The sequence below is a fragment of the Oncorhynchus gorbuscha genome, linkage group LG23 (genome assembly GCF_021184085.1).
Source record: "Oncorhynchus gorbuscha isolate QuinsamMale2020 ecotype Even-year linkage group LG23, OgorEven_v1.0, whole genome shotgun sequence".
Taxonomy (NCBI): domain Eukaryota; kingdom Metazoa; phylum Chordata; class Actinopteri; order Salmoniformes; family Salmonidae; genus Oncorhynchus; species Oncorhynchus gorbuscha.
The window spans coordinates 25,655,309-25,670,126 of record NC_060195.1 but is presented as its reverse complement, the minus strand read 5'-3'; the positions used below and the strand labels follow the sequence as shown (position 1 = coordinate 25,670,126).

The window sequence follows — 14,818 nt, the reverse complement described above, 5'->3', positions numbered from 1 at the left end:
CTGGCGTGGCTTCTCCGTGAAAGACAAAGGAGGAAAGAGTTATGTGTCTGACATGTCCATCAATCCGAGGTAGATGGGTTCAGGTCTGTTGAAACAGGTGTCCAATAATATCATTTCATTCTTTCATTTATTAATTCATTCATCTATTCATGAGATGCTAATATACAACAAAACAAAAATCCAGGTAATCATCAAGCCATAAAAGATTGCTTCCAATTTAATTAACATGGTTACTACAGTTCACTGTTAAAGTGGAAGATGCTGCAGCTGATTTGCATGGACTCTGGTGATGATACGATATAAAACCACAAGCCAATCGTAGGTTTTCCACCACGTTGCCGGGTGACTGTGTTGGGCAGAATTTTATTTTTATTTTTATTTTTTATTTCACCTTTATTTAACCATGTAGGCTAGTTGAGAACATGTTCTCATTTGCAACTGCGGCCTGGCCAAGATAAAGCGTAGCAATTCGACACATGCAACAACACAGAGTTACACATCGAATGTGTAAAGAGGGAGAAGGAAGCAACTCCAAGCCAATGGCCCCCATTCATTGCCCAGAACAATAAACGTTGCATAAACCAAAACTCTGTCCCAAATCAGCCAATTAGAGGAGGGCTTATCGATGATTCACTGCAATTATTGTGTTGTTGAGATTAGGCTTAATGGGCCGACGTCTGTGTTTCGAGTGAAGTATCACGGCTCAGAGCCCTATGGGACGCACCCATAGAATGACCACTCCCTCTCAGTGTTGCTGAACTAAGGTGCCTTTTTAAACCTTTTGCTATAAATTACAGGGTTAGGGTTAGCCAAGTGGAAGTCACGCAGCGGCAGGCTGTTTGAAAGAGAGCCAGGGACCCACACAGGTCCCGCCAGCTAAACACTCACAGAGAGAGATTTAAAAAAAGCTTTTGGCTCAATTTGGCATGAGGGTCTGCTACACAAACTGATGGAAAGTGGTGTTGAGGGAAAAAACATACGAAGTTATGAAATCCATGTACACAAACAACAAGTGTGCAGTTTCAATTGTAAAAAAACACACACATTTTTTTCCACAGGCCCGTGGGGTGAGACTGAGATGCAGCTTGAGCCTCACCCTCTTCAACAAATATATCAATAAATTGGCGAGGGCACTAGATCAGTCTGCAGCACCCGGAATCACCCTACTAGAATATGAAGTCAAATGTCTACTGTTTGTTGATGATCTGGTGCTTCTGTCCCCAACCAAGGAGGGCCTACAGCAGCACCTAGATCTTCTGCACAGATTCTGTCAGACCTGGGCCCTGACAGTACATCTCAGTAAGACAAACATAATGGTGTTCCAAAAAAGGTCCAGTTGCCACGACCAAAAATACAAATTCCACCTGGATACCGTTGCCCTAACAATCTATACATCCACAAAGCTGTGAACGATCTGAGAGACAAGGGAAGAAGGGCCTTCTATGCCATCAAAAGGAACATCAAATTCGACGTACCAATTAGGATCTGGCTAAAAATAATTTAATCAGTTATAGAATCCATTGCCCTTCATGGTTGTGAGGTCTGGGGTCTGCTCACCAACCAAGAATTCACAAAATGGGACAAACACCAAATTGAGACTCTGCATGCATCACCGAATAATGCATTCAAAGCATAATTAGGCCGACACCCGCTAATGATCCAAATCCAGTAAAGAGCCGTTAAATTCGACAACCACCTAAAAGCAAGTGATTCCCAAACCTTCCATAACAAAGACATCACCTACAGAGAGATGAACCTGGAGAAGAGTCCTCTAAGCAAGCTGGTCCTGGGGCTCTGTTCACAAACACAAGCAGACTCCAGAACAGCAACACAATTAGACCCAACCAAATCATGAATTAAACTAAAAGATACAGTGCCTTGCGAAAGTATTCGGCCCCCTTGAACTTTGCGACCTTTTGCCACATTTCAGGCTTCAAACATAAAGATATAAAACTGTATTTTTTGTGAAGAATCAACAACAAGTGGGACACAATCATGAAGTGGACATTTATTGGATATTTCAAACTTTTTTAACAAATCAAAAACTGAAAATTGGGAGTGCAAAATTATTCAGCCCCCTTAAGTTAATACTTTGTAGCACCACCTTTTGCTGCGATTACAGCTGTAAGTCGCTTGGGGTATGTCTCTATCAGTTTTGCACATCGAGAGACTGAAATGTTTTCCCATTCCTCCTTGCAAAACAGCTCGAGCTCAGTGAGGTTGGATGGAGAGCATTTGTGAACAGCAGTTTTCAGTTCTTTCCACAGATTCTCGATTGGATTCAGGTCTGGACTTTGACTTGGCCATTCTAACACCTGGATATGCTTATTTTTGAACCATTCCATTGTAGATTTTGCTTTATGTTTTGGATCATTTTCTTGTTGGAAGACAAATCTCCGTCCCAGTCTCAGGTATTTTGCAGACTCCATCAGGTTTTCTTCCAGAATGGTCCTGTATTTGGCTCCCTCCATCTCCCCATCAATTTTAACCATCTTTCCTGTCCCTGCTGAAGAAAAGCAGGCCCAAACCATGATGCTGCCACCACCATGTTTGACAGTGGGGATGGTGTGTTCAGGGTGATGAGCTGTGTTGCTTTTACGCCAAACATAACGTTTTGCATTGTTGCCAAAAAGTTCAATTTTGGTTTCATCTGACCAGAGCACCTTTTTCCACATGTTTGGTGTGTCTCCCAGGTGGCTTGTGGCAAACTTTAAACAACATTTTTATGGATATCTTTAAGAAATGGCTTTCTTCTTGTCACTCTTCCATAAAGGCCAGATTTGTGCAATATACGACTGATTGTTGTCCTATGGACAGAGTCTCCCACCTCAGCTGTAGATCTCTGCAGTTCATCCAGAGTGATCATGGGCCTCTTGGCTGCATCTCTGATCAGTCTTCTCCTTGTATGAGCTGAAAGTTTAGAGGGACGGCCAGGTCTTGGTAGATTTGCAGTGGTCTGATACTCCTTCCATTTCAATATTATCGCTTGCACAGTGCTCCTTGGGATGTTTAAAGCTTGGGAAATCTTTTTGTATCCAAATCCGGCTTTAAACTTCTTCACAACAGTATTTCGGACCTGCCTGGTGTGTTCCTTGTTTTTCATGATGCTCTCTGCGCTTTTAACGGACCTCTGAGACTATCACATTGCAGGTGCATTTATACGGAGACTTGATTACACACAGGTGGATTGTATTTATCATCATTAGTCATTTAGGTCAACATTGGATCATTCAGAGATCCTCACTGAACTTCTGGAGAGAGTTCGCTGCACTGAAAGTAAAGGGGCTGAATAATTTTGCACGCCCAATTTTTCAGTTTTTGATTTGTTAAAAAAGTTTGAAATATCCAATAAATGTCATTCCACTTCATAATTGTGTACCACTTGTTGTTGATTCATCACATAAAATACAGTTTTATATCTTTATGTTTGAAGCCTGAAATGTGTCAAGAAGTCACAAACTTCAATGGGGCCGAATACTTTCGCCAAGCACTGTAATTACTCGACACATTGGAAAGAATTTAACAAAAAACAGAGCAATCTAGAATGCTATTTGGTCCTAAACAGAGAGTACACTGTAGTAGAATACACTTATCTCCACAAAGAGAGCGAGAGAAAGGGAGAGAGAGGAGAGAGGGAGAGAGAGGAGAGAGGGAGAGAGAGGAGAGAGGGACGGTCAATCACAACCTCGTCACTTGTTATAGGATTTAGCACAGTTAGCCATGGCTAATTCTTCAGCTGTTCACAGACCATATAAGATTGAGGGAGAGAGGGAGGGAGACTGTGAGTGGTAGCTTGCAACTCTTTTGTAACCCCCCCCCCCCCACACACACACACACACACACACCTCCTCCTCAGTACGCCTCCACCCCAGCCCCAGCAAGGTGACTCCTGATTTAATTGCTGAAATAGTCCAACCCTCCATTTTCCTTCCAAAGAAAAACCCTTACAGATTCCAATCGGCCCATGTATTGATTTTCTCATATGCTCTCTTGTCTCTCCCCTAATGCCCTCCTTTTCTACTGCTCTACAGTAGGGACACACCGCTCTCCCCACACACTCGTAATCTCATCCCTGATATCCTGCAGAAAGCTTTATTGGCTACTGAAAACTGGAGTGGTGTTCATTTCCCCCAGCTTTCAGATTGCCTGGATTGTCCTTTTTTTTTTTTTTTTTTACATTCGCAAGAAACAGGGAGATATTATTCTAATGGCTCTCTAAAGAAATGAGACACATGTCACACGTCTGTATATGTCAGAGCAGATAACATGATCTGCATCTGGGCTTTCTGGGCTGAATTACGCCCTTGGCTGTGTTCTGTTAAGTGTCAGCTCCACACACACGCACGCACGCACGCACACACACACACACACACACACACACACACACACACACACACACACACACACACACACACACACACACACACACACACACACACACACACACACACACACACACACACACACACACACACACACACACACACACACACACACACACACACACACACACACACACAGAGAGACTACTGTATCTGTCTATCCTTAACACAATATGTCAATCCACAATGTTGTCCATTAATTGTAACAAAATGGCTGCCCACTGTATGTCTCTCCAGGCTTACAAACGTATTTGCCAGAGCGCATGGACATGACATGTTGTTGCAAAAGTGGCAGAATACAGATCTCTGTCAGCCAGCAAAGCAACCTCCACTGGGCTGGGCTGACAGTGAGTTATTGGCCATGTATGAGGCTAGCACACTGATGTCCCTCTGGTCTAAACACTGAAGCCTCACAACTGCTATATCAACTAAACGCAGGGGGTGATTGAGAGTCCAGCTCTGCAGCTGCGATATCCCCCAGCATCCACTCTCTCCCCCAGCCTCCCCTCTCTTCTCTCCCCCAGCCTCCACCAGCCTCCCCTCTCTCCCCCAGCCTCCCCTCTCTCCATCAGCCTCCCCCAGCCTCTCGCCCCCAGAGAGAGAGATCGAGAGAGAGAGAGAGACATCATCACTCTTTAGGCTTTGTGTCCACGTCTGTCTACAGAAGGACACTGACTAAATAGCCACAGACTGTCCTGCCCTCTGCTGTGCTAATCAGGACAGGACACAGTAGCTAGCTATAGATTGGCCGCGTGATTTATCTCCATCCCTTCCACTGTCCTTTCCTCCTCCTGAAGCCCTTTAGTCTATCCATCACCCAGCCCAGTGACAGCAGAGCAGCTCTCCCTGCCATTGCACCCTATTCCCTACATATTCCACTACTCTTTCTAAAACAAAAGCAGTGACTATAAAAGCAACATGGAACCATCTGTGACTTAACCCCTGTCTCGAAAACACTCCAACCCCATTCACTTCCTGTTGTCTTAGCTGATGAACGTCGATCAGCTGAGTCCCCAAAAGAATTAGTAGGCGTGCGGCTTACTCTCACTCTCTACCCTCTCTCTCTTTTTCTCTCTCTCCCTCTACTCTCTTCCTCTACCCTCTCTCTCTACTCTCTCCCTCTACTCTCTTCCTCTATACCTCTCTCTCTACTCTCCCACTATCTCTCTGTCTCCATCTCTCTGTCTCCCTCCCTTCAGTAAACCCAGTACATTGCTGGATAATGAAATCCAGTTCATTTCAGTGGTAATAATATTAGTACATATAATCATGTATACAGGTACAATACTACTGCTGTTGTATTGTGGAATCTTCAGTTGATAAATGTAATTTAAAAATAAAAACTATTATAAAAAGAAAAAGAATGGATGGGTAATAAATAAACAACAAAATGTACATAGATGATGGTTACACTATATATTACTGTTAGTTATTTACAATGTAAATACTTCAAGGAATTAATTGTCATGGGATGTCCCTATGGGAACCATATGAAGTTGAAGTCGGAAGTTTACATACACTTAGGTTGAAGTCATTAAAACTCGTTTTTCAACCACTCCACACATTTCTTGTAAACAAACTATAGTTTTAACAAGTCGGTTAGGACATCTACTTTGTGCATGACACAAGTCATTTTTCCAACAATTGTTTACAGACAGATTATTTCACTTATAACTCACTGTATCACAATTCCAGTGGGTCAGACGTTTTCTGTGCCATTAAACAGCTTGGAAAATTCCAGAAAATGATGCAATGGCTTTAGAAGCTTCTGATAGGCTAATTGGCATAATTTGAGACAACTGGAAGTGTACCTGTGGATGTATTTCAAGGCCTACCTTCAAACTCACTGCCTCTATAGATTTGATTTGGATTTGATTTTCTTTGCTTGACATCAAGGGAAAATCAAAAGGAACCAGTCAAGACCTCAGAAAAAATATTGTAGACCTCCACAAGTCTGGTTTATCCTTGGGAGTAATTTCCAAATGCCTGAAGGTACCACGTTCATCTGTACAAACAATAGTACGCAAGTGTGAACACCATGGAACCACGCAGTTGTCATACCGCTCAGGCATACTGCACATGGGGACAAAGATCATACTTTTTGGAGAAATGTCCTCTGGTCTGATGAAACAAAATTAGAACTGTTTGGCCAAAATGACCACCGTTAACTTTGGAGGAAAAGGGGGGATGCTTGCAAGCCGAAGAACACCATCCCAACCGTGAAGCATGAGGGTGGCAGCATCATGTTTTGGGGGTGCTTTGCTGCAGGCGGGTCTGGTGCACTACACAAAATAGATGGCATCATGAGGAGAGAAAATTATGTGGATATATTGAAGGAACATCTCAAGACATCAGTCAGGAAGCTAAAGCTTGGTCGCAAATGGGTCTTCCAACTGGAGAATGACCCCAAGCATACTTCCAAAGTTGTGGCAAAATGGCTTAAGGACAACAAAGTCAAGGTATTGGAGTGGCCATCACAAAGCCCTGACCTCAATCCTATAGAAAGTTTATGGGCAGAGCTGAAAAGCATGTGCGAGAAAGGAGGCCTACAAACCTGGGTTACACCAGCTCTGTCAGGGGGAATGGGATGAAATTCAACCAACTTATTGTGGGAAGCTTGTGGAAGGCTACCCAAAACGTTTGACCCAAGCCTAATTAACAATTTAAAGGCAATGCTCCCAAATACTAATTGAGTGTATGTCAACTTCTGACCCACTGGGAATGTGATGAAAGAAATAACAGCTTAAATAAATCATTCACGTTCTTAAAATAAAGTGGTGATCCTAACTGACCTAAGACAGATACTTTTTAATTGGATTAAATGTGAGGAATTGTGAAAAACTCAGTTTAAATGTATTTGGCTAAGGTGTATATCAACTTCCGACTTCAACTGTACATATCTGGCAGTCATATTTGCAGTTCCTCCCTCACCCAGAATAACTCCCAGCTTTCTGTCATTTGTAAATGGAAAGAAGTTGGGAATTGATTGGGATATTTTCTTGAAAAAATATTATCTTATTTGGGAGTATTTCTCACCGTAGAGGAAAAAGTACATCTCTATCTCTACTTCCCCTGTCATACAGTGACCACATAGACACACCTCTTGGGGTAGCCATGTCTTTTTGTGTCTCCCTTTTTCTATAGCCAGTTGGTGGTTTCTGAGCCTGTATTTGGTCAGGATCTGTCTCTGTTTTGTATATCTGACAGTGTAGAGATATTCTGCCAATTTGTATTCTCTTTTGAGGTCCAAATAGCATTTTTGTTTTTTCTGTGTTCTTGTTTCATTTTCCAATTTGTCAAATAGGAGGTTTTCATTTCTGTAACAATTTGAATGATTTCCCTGTGTGTTTGGATAATAGTTTTTTGTGCGTTTTTAACAGATGACATAGGGGACTCTTTTCAGGGTTCAGCTCTGGGGTTTCCATTGTTTTTAATTGTAAAGATGTTTTGGGGCTTCATTTCATATGGTGCCAAAATGTAAGTGTCCTTTTCTTTGTATTTACAATTAAAGGTGATTTTCGGAGTTACTCTCTGCATGTGTTCTTTGATACTTTCTTTGGATATTTAGGATAATTATGCATAATTCTGTATGTAGATTTCATATGGTGTTTCCTCATTTGTAGGAGTGTCTCCTGCTCTGTCAGGGCCACATGCCATTCCAGGTTTAAGGCTTTGTATTTTCTTTGAAAGTTCATCCTGTGTAATATGGTAGCCATTTGGGTTCTGGTTGCTTTTAATTGGTTTTCTTGCATATTTCTTTGATTTAAGCTAAGGTCTTCTGATGCTATTATTCCATAGAGCCTTTCAAAATGATCTTTCCAAATGTTGCCATTTTGAATAGCTAGGTCAGTCCTCTGTTCTCCGTTTAGACCGTCCATTTCTCAGACAACTGATATCCATCAATGGAGTCTTCAGTCTCTTTCAGAGTGTTCTCAAAATGCTTCTGTTTCTTCCATCTTAGGTTTTGTTTTCTATTCTTTCATTGTGTCACAATATTGTTGCCGAATGTCTCTATCTTGTGATTGGTGATGTTTTCTATTTGATAAAGATCTAAACATTTTTTCTTCCGAGATTATATTCAGCATCAAACCATTTTTCTTTTTGAGGTTTCCAATTAGAACTGTTTTTTTTCTTCTGCATAAATTTGCTTTTGTGGCTGCTGTATGATAGATCTCATTTAATTTATTCACGGCCAAATTTATGTCAGGGAGGTTTGGGATGAATGTACGTGAAAATAAATCATTGATACAGGTTGTATTTCTGAGCAGAGCAATGCTGTGTTGAAGTGTATTGCACTGTCAGGGACCCATCAATACGTTTTATTTACATGAATCAGTGTAAAGACCTGTTTGTGTGCTCTTTGGGTGGAGGTCATTTAAAAAATACATTAATCTGACAGTGGTCAGATAATGGTGACTGTGGTCTGACAGTGAATGCACTAATGGAGGAGGGGTCTAAGATCTTATAGTCAACAACACTGGTCCAAAGAGCTGAGCAGCAGGTGAATCTTCCCAAAGAATCCCCTCTAATTCTGTCATTAAGAAAATACAGGCCTAAGGCTGGACAGAGATGCACTAACTCGTCTCTATTTTTGTTCACTACATGGTCAGGGCTATTTCTATTACTGAAAATCAAATCAAAGTTGATTTGTCACGTGCGCCAAATACAACAGGTGTAGACCTGACAGTGAAATGCTTACTTACAGGCTCTAACCAACAGTGCAAAAAAGGTATTCGGTGAACAATAGGTAAGTAAAGAAATAAAAACAACAGTGAAAAATGACAGTAGCGAGGCAATAACAGTAGCGAGGCTACATACAGACACCGGTTAGTCAGGCTGATTGAGGTAGTATGTACATGTAGATATGGTTAAAGTGACTACGCATATATGATAAACAGAGAGTAGCAGTAGAGTAAAAGAGGGATTGGTGGGTGGAGTAAAGGTGAACTATAATTTTTTCCCCTCTGGTTGCACATTTAACATGTTGATAGAAATGAGGTAGAACTGATTTAAGTTTCCCTGCATTAAAGTCTCCGGCCTCTAGGAGTGCCGCCTATGGGTGAGCGGTTTCCTGTTTGCTCATTTCCTTATACAGCTGACTGAATGCAGTCTTGTGCCAGCATCCGTCTGTGGTGGTTAATAAACAGCCACGAAAAGTATAGCTGAAAACTCTCTAGGCAAATAGTGTGGACTGCATTTTATCACAAGATACTCTACTTCATGTGAGCAAAATCTAGATTCTTCCTTAGATATCGTGCACCAGCTGTTGTTTACAAATATGCACAGACTGTCCCCCCTTGTCTTACCGGAGTGTGCTGTTCTATCTTGCCGGTGCAGCGTGTATCCCGCTAGCTGAATATCCATGTCATCATTCAGCCACGATTCCGTGAAACATAAGATATTAAAGTTTTTGATGTCTCATTGGTAATATATTCGTGATCGTACCTCATCTAGTTTATTGTCCAATGATTGCACGTTGGCGAGTAATATTGACTGGTTTCTCTTTGGAAATTGTCATGAAACTCAAATCAAATTGTATTTGTCACATGTGCCGAATACAACAGGTGTAGGTAGACCTTACAGTGAAATACTTACTTACAAGCCCTTAACCAACAATGCAGTTTTAAGAAAAATGTGTCTTTAGTAAAAAATAAAAAATAAAAGTAACAAACAATTAAAGAGCAGCAGTAAAATAACAACAGCGAGGCTGTATACAGGTGGTACTGGTACAGAGTCAATGTGCAGGGCACTGATTAGTCGAGGGAATTGAGGTAATATGTACAGGTAGGTAGACTAAAAGTGACTGTGCATTGATAATGAACAGAGAATTGCAGCAGGGTAAAATAGGGAGGGGTGGGGGGGTAATGCAAATAGTCTGGGTAGCCATTTGATTAGCTGATCAAGAGAATTATGGCTTGGGGTTAGAAGCTGTTGAAAAGCTTTTGGACCTAGACTTGGCTCTCCGGTACCGCTTGCCGTGAGGTAGCAAAGAGAACAGTCTATGACTAGGGTGGCTAGAGTCTTTTACAATTTTTAGGGCCTTCATCTGATACCGCCTGGCCCCGGTGATGTGAACAGGGAGTACAGGGGACTGAGCATGCACCTCTGAGGGGCCCCCGTGTTGAGGATCAACGTGGCGATGTGTTGTTATCTACCCTTACCACCTGGGGGCGGCCCGTCAGGAAGTCCACGATCCAGTTGCAGAGGGTGGTGTTTAGCCCTAGGGTCTCTAGCCTGTGATGAGCTTTGAGGGCACTATGGTGTTGAACGCTGAGCTGTAGTCAATGAATAGCAACCTCACATAGGTGTTCCTTTTGTCCAAGTGGGAACGGGCAGTGAGGAGTGCAATAGAGATGCATCATCTGTGGATCTGTTGGGGCGGTATGCAAATTGGAGTGGGTCTAGGGTTTATTGGATAATGGTGTTTGTTGTGGGCTATGACCAGCTTTTCAAAGCACTTCAATGCTACAGACAAGCGTGCTACGGGTCAGTAGTCTTTTTGGCATGTTACCTTGGTGTTCTTGGGCACAGGGACTATGCTGATCAGCTTGAAACATGTTGGTATGACAGACTCACGCAGGGAGAGGTTGAAAATGTCAGTGAAGACACTTGCCAGTTGGTCAGTGCATGCTCGGTGAACATGTCCTGGTGATCCGTCCGGCCCTGTGGCCTTGTGAATGTTGACCTGTTTAAAGGTCTTACTCACATCGGCTACGGAGAGCGTGATCACACAGTCGTCCGGAACAGCTGATGCTCTCATGCTTGTTTCAGTGTTACTTGCCTCGAAGCGGGTGTAACAGTATAACTTTAGACCGTCCCCTCGCCCATACCCGGGCTCGAACCAGGGAACCTCTGTACACATCAACAACTGACACCCATGAAGCATCGTTACTCATCACTCCACAAAAGCCGCGGCCCTTGCAGAGCAAGGGGAACTACTACTTCAAGGTCTCAGAGCAAGTGACGTCACCGATTGAAAAGCTATTTAGCGCGCACCGCTAACTAAGCTAGCCGTTTCACATCCGTTACACGAGCATAGACGTAATTTAGCTCGTCTGGTGGGCAGATCGCGGCTGTGCTTCCCGTTGAATCGCAGCCGGTATAGTACGATTCAATCTAATTCCTGTATTGACACTTTGCCTGTTTGATGGTTCGTTGGAGGGCATAACAGGATTTCTTCTAAGCTTACGGGTTAGAGTCCTGCTCCTTGAAAGCGGCAGCTCTACCCTTTAGCTCAGTGCGGATGTTGCCTGTAATCCATGGCTCTGGTTGGGATATGTACGTACAGTCATTGTGGGGACAACACCACACCAGTGACTGATGTGGTGTACTCCTCAATGCCATCAGAAGAATCATGGAACATATTACAGTCTGTGCTAGCAAAACAGTCCTGTAGCTTAGCATCTGCTTCATCTGAGCACCTTTTAATTGACTGAGTCACTGGTGCTTCCTGTTTTAGTTTTTGCTTGTAGGCAGGAATCAGGAGGATAAAATTATGGTCAGATTTGCCAAATGGAGGGTGAGGGAAAGCTTTGAAAGTGTCTCTGTATGTGGAGTAAAGGTGGTCTTGAGATTTTTTCCCTCTGGTTGCACATTTAACATGCTGGTAGAAATGATGTAAAACAGATTTAAGTTTCCCTGCATTATTTTAATATATGTTTTATTTAACCTTTATTTGACTGGGCAAGTAAGTTAAGAACAAATTCTTATTTACAATGACGGCCTACAGCGGCCAAACGACATTGGGCCAATTGTGTGTCACCCTATGGGAAAAAGTCCCCAGCCACTAGGAGCGCCTCCTCTGGATGAGCATTTTCCTGTTTGCTTATGGCCATATAAAGCTCATTGATTGTGGTCCAGCATCGGTTTGTGGAGGTAAATAGACAGCTAGGAAGAATATAGATGAAAACGCTCTTGGTAAATTGTATGGTCTACAGCTTATCATGAGATACTCTACTTCAGTCGAGCAAAACCTTGAGACTTCCTTAGATGTCGTGCACCAGCTGTTGTTTACAAATATACATAAACCGCCACTCCTTGTCTTACCAGAGGCTACTGTTCTCTCCTCCCGATACAGTGTATAACCCACCAGCTGTATGTTATTCATGTCGTCGTTCAGCCACGACTCTTTGAAACATAAGATATTACAGCTTTTAATGTCCCGTTGGTAGGATATACGTGCTTGTAGTTTGTCTATTTTATTTTTCAACGATTGAACATTGGCCAATAGGACCGATGGTAAAGGCAAATTACCCACTCTCCGCCGGATCCTTACAAGGCACCTTGACCTTCTTCCTCAATGTGTCCTTCTCTTTCTCCTGCGAATGACGAGGATGAGGGCCTTGTCTGGTGTCTGGAGTAAATCCCTCTCGTCCAACTCATTAAAGAAAACAATGATTTCTAGAAGCTATTTCTGGTCATAAGAGATGTTGTCAGAAACAGTATGTACAAAAATAAGTTCCAAATAACAAACACAATAGCACAATTGATTAGGAGACCATAAAACAGCAGCCATTCTTCCGGCGCCATCATAGTAAGATCATAGTAAGATGAATCTGAGGGAGAAGCATACACCGTACCTACAGTATATATAGAACATTGTCACTCAGGATTGTGTCGAGTTTTATCACCACGGCTCCATATTTCTAGAAGTATTATTATGTCTTAACCTTTGATGTTGATAAGAAAATCTAGTTTCTGGTCTTCATACCTGAGGTATAGGAGTACAAGCCCTGGATATTCTAAAAACTAACAGTTAATGATCTCCTTTCATATACAGTGTATTCGGAAAGATTTCAGACCCCTTGACTGTTTCCACATTTTGTTATGTAACAGCCTTATTCTAAAATGGATTATTTTCCAGAATGACTGATCTTCATGTCTTAAAGTAATGATGGACTATCATTTCTCTTTGCTTATTTGAGCTGTTCTTGCCATAATATGGACTTGGTCTTTTACCAAATAGGGCTATCTTCTGTATACCACCCCTACGTTGTCACAACACTACTGATGGGCTCAAATGCATTAAGAAGGAAACAAATTCCACAAATTAACAAGGCACACATGTTAATAGAAATGTATTCCAGGTGACTACCTCACGAATCTGGTTGAGAGAATGCCAAGAGTGTGCAAAGCTGTAATCAAGGCAAAGGGTGGCTACTTTGAAGAATGTGTTTAACCGTTTTTTGGTTAATGCATGATTCCATATGTGTTATTCCATGGTTTTGATGTCTCCACTACTATATTACAAGGTAGAAAATAGTCCAAATAAAGAAAGACCTTGAAATTTCAAAGATTTTACTGAGTTACAGTTCATATAAGGAAATCCATCAACTGGAGTGAATTCATTATTTGGTATTTTATTCGGTTCCCCATTAGCCGTTGCGAAAGCCGCAGTTACTCTTTCTGGGGTGTACACAGAACATGAAACATTACATAATACAGAACATTAATAGACAATAACTGCTCAAGGTTTAAACTACTGTAATTTAAAAACTGTCACACACATAGCCTACTGTACATATCAATAAATACAAACAAAATATTGTGGTCAAACAGGGTAGAGGCGTTGTGCCGTGAGGTGTTGCTTTATCTGTTTTTTTTTAACCAGGTTTGCTGTTCTATTGAGCAATAGAAGGAGTTCCATGCAATAATTGTTCTATATAATACTGTACACTTTCTTCAATTTGTTTTGGATTTGGGTTTGAATTTGTTCTGGATTTAAAAATGACCTGCTGGCATGTTTGGTAGGGTGTGTGTGTGTCAGAACTGTGCGTATGTTCACTATGCAAACCATTTGGAATTTCACACATGAATGTTTCTTATAAAACCATGACAGTTTACAATCCAAGGCAACACCAACTAATTTAGTCTTGATCAACAGACACACCATTCATTATCAGATTCAGCTGAGGTCAAGAGCTTAAAGATTGATTTTTAACAAATACAATGCTCTTGCTTTTAGAAATGTTCAGAACCAGTTTATTACTGGCCACCAATTCCAAAACTGACTGCAACTCATTGTAAAGAGTTTCAGTGACTTCATTAACTGTCATACAGTTGATGTCAGAAGTTTACATACACCTTAGCCAAATACATGTCAACTCAGTTTTTCACAATCCCTGACATTTAATCCAATTAAAAATTCCCTGTCTTAGGTCAGTTAAGATCACCACTTTATTTTAAGAATGTGAAATGTCAGAATAATAGTAGAGAGAATGATTTATTTCACCTTTTATTTCTTTCATCACATTCCCAGTGGGTCAGAAGTTTACATGCACTCAATTAGTATTTGGTAGCATTGCCTTTAAATTGTTTAACTTGGGTCAAGCGTTTCCACAAGCTTCCCACAATAAGTTGGGTGAATTTTGGCCCATTCCTAACCTGTTTAAAAGTCTTACTCACATCGGCAATGGAGAGCATGATCACACTGTTGT

The 14,818-nt window shown here is 41.7% G+C and overlaps 1 protein-coding gene across 1 annotated transcript in view; it reads left to right on the top strand.

The window, feature by feature from the left end:
- LOC124010774 (slit homolog 3 protein-like) overlaps positions 1–14,818 on the top strand; it is a 444,233-nt gene that overhangs the window by 196,380 nt on the left and 233,035 nt on the right. The window lies entirely within an intron of this gene.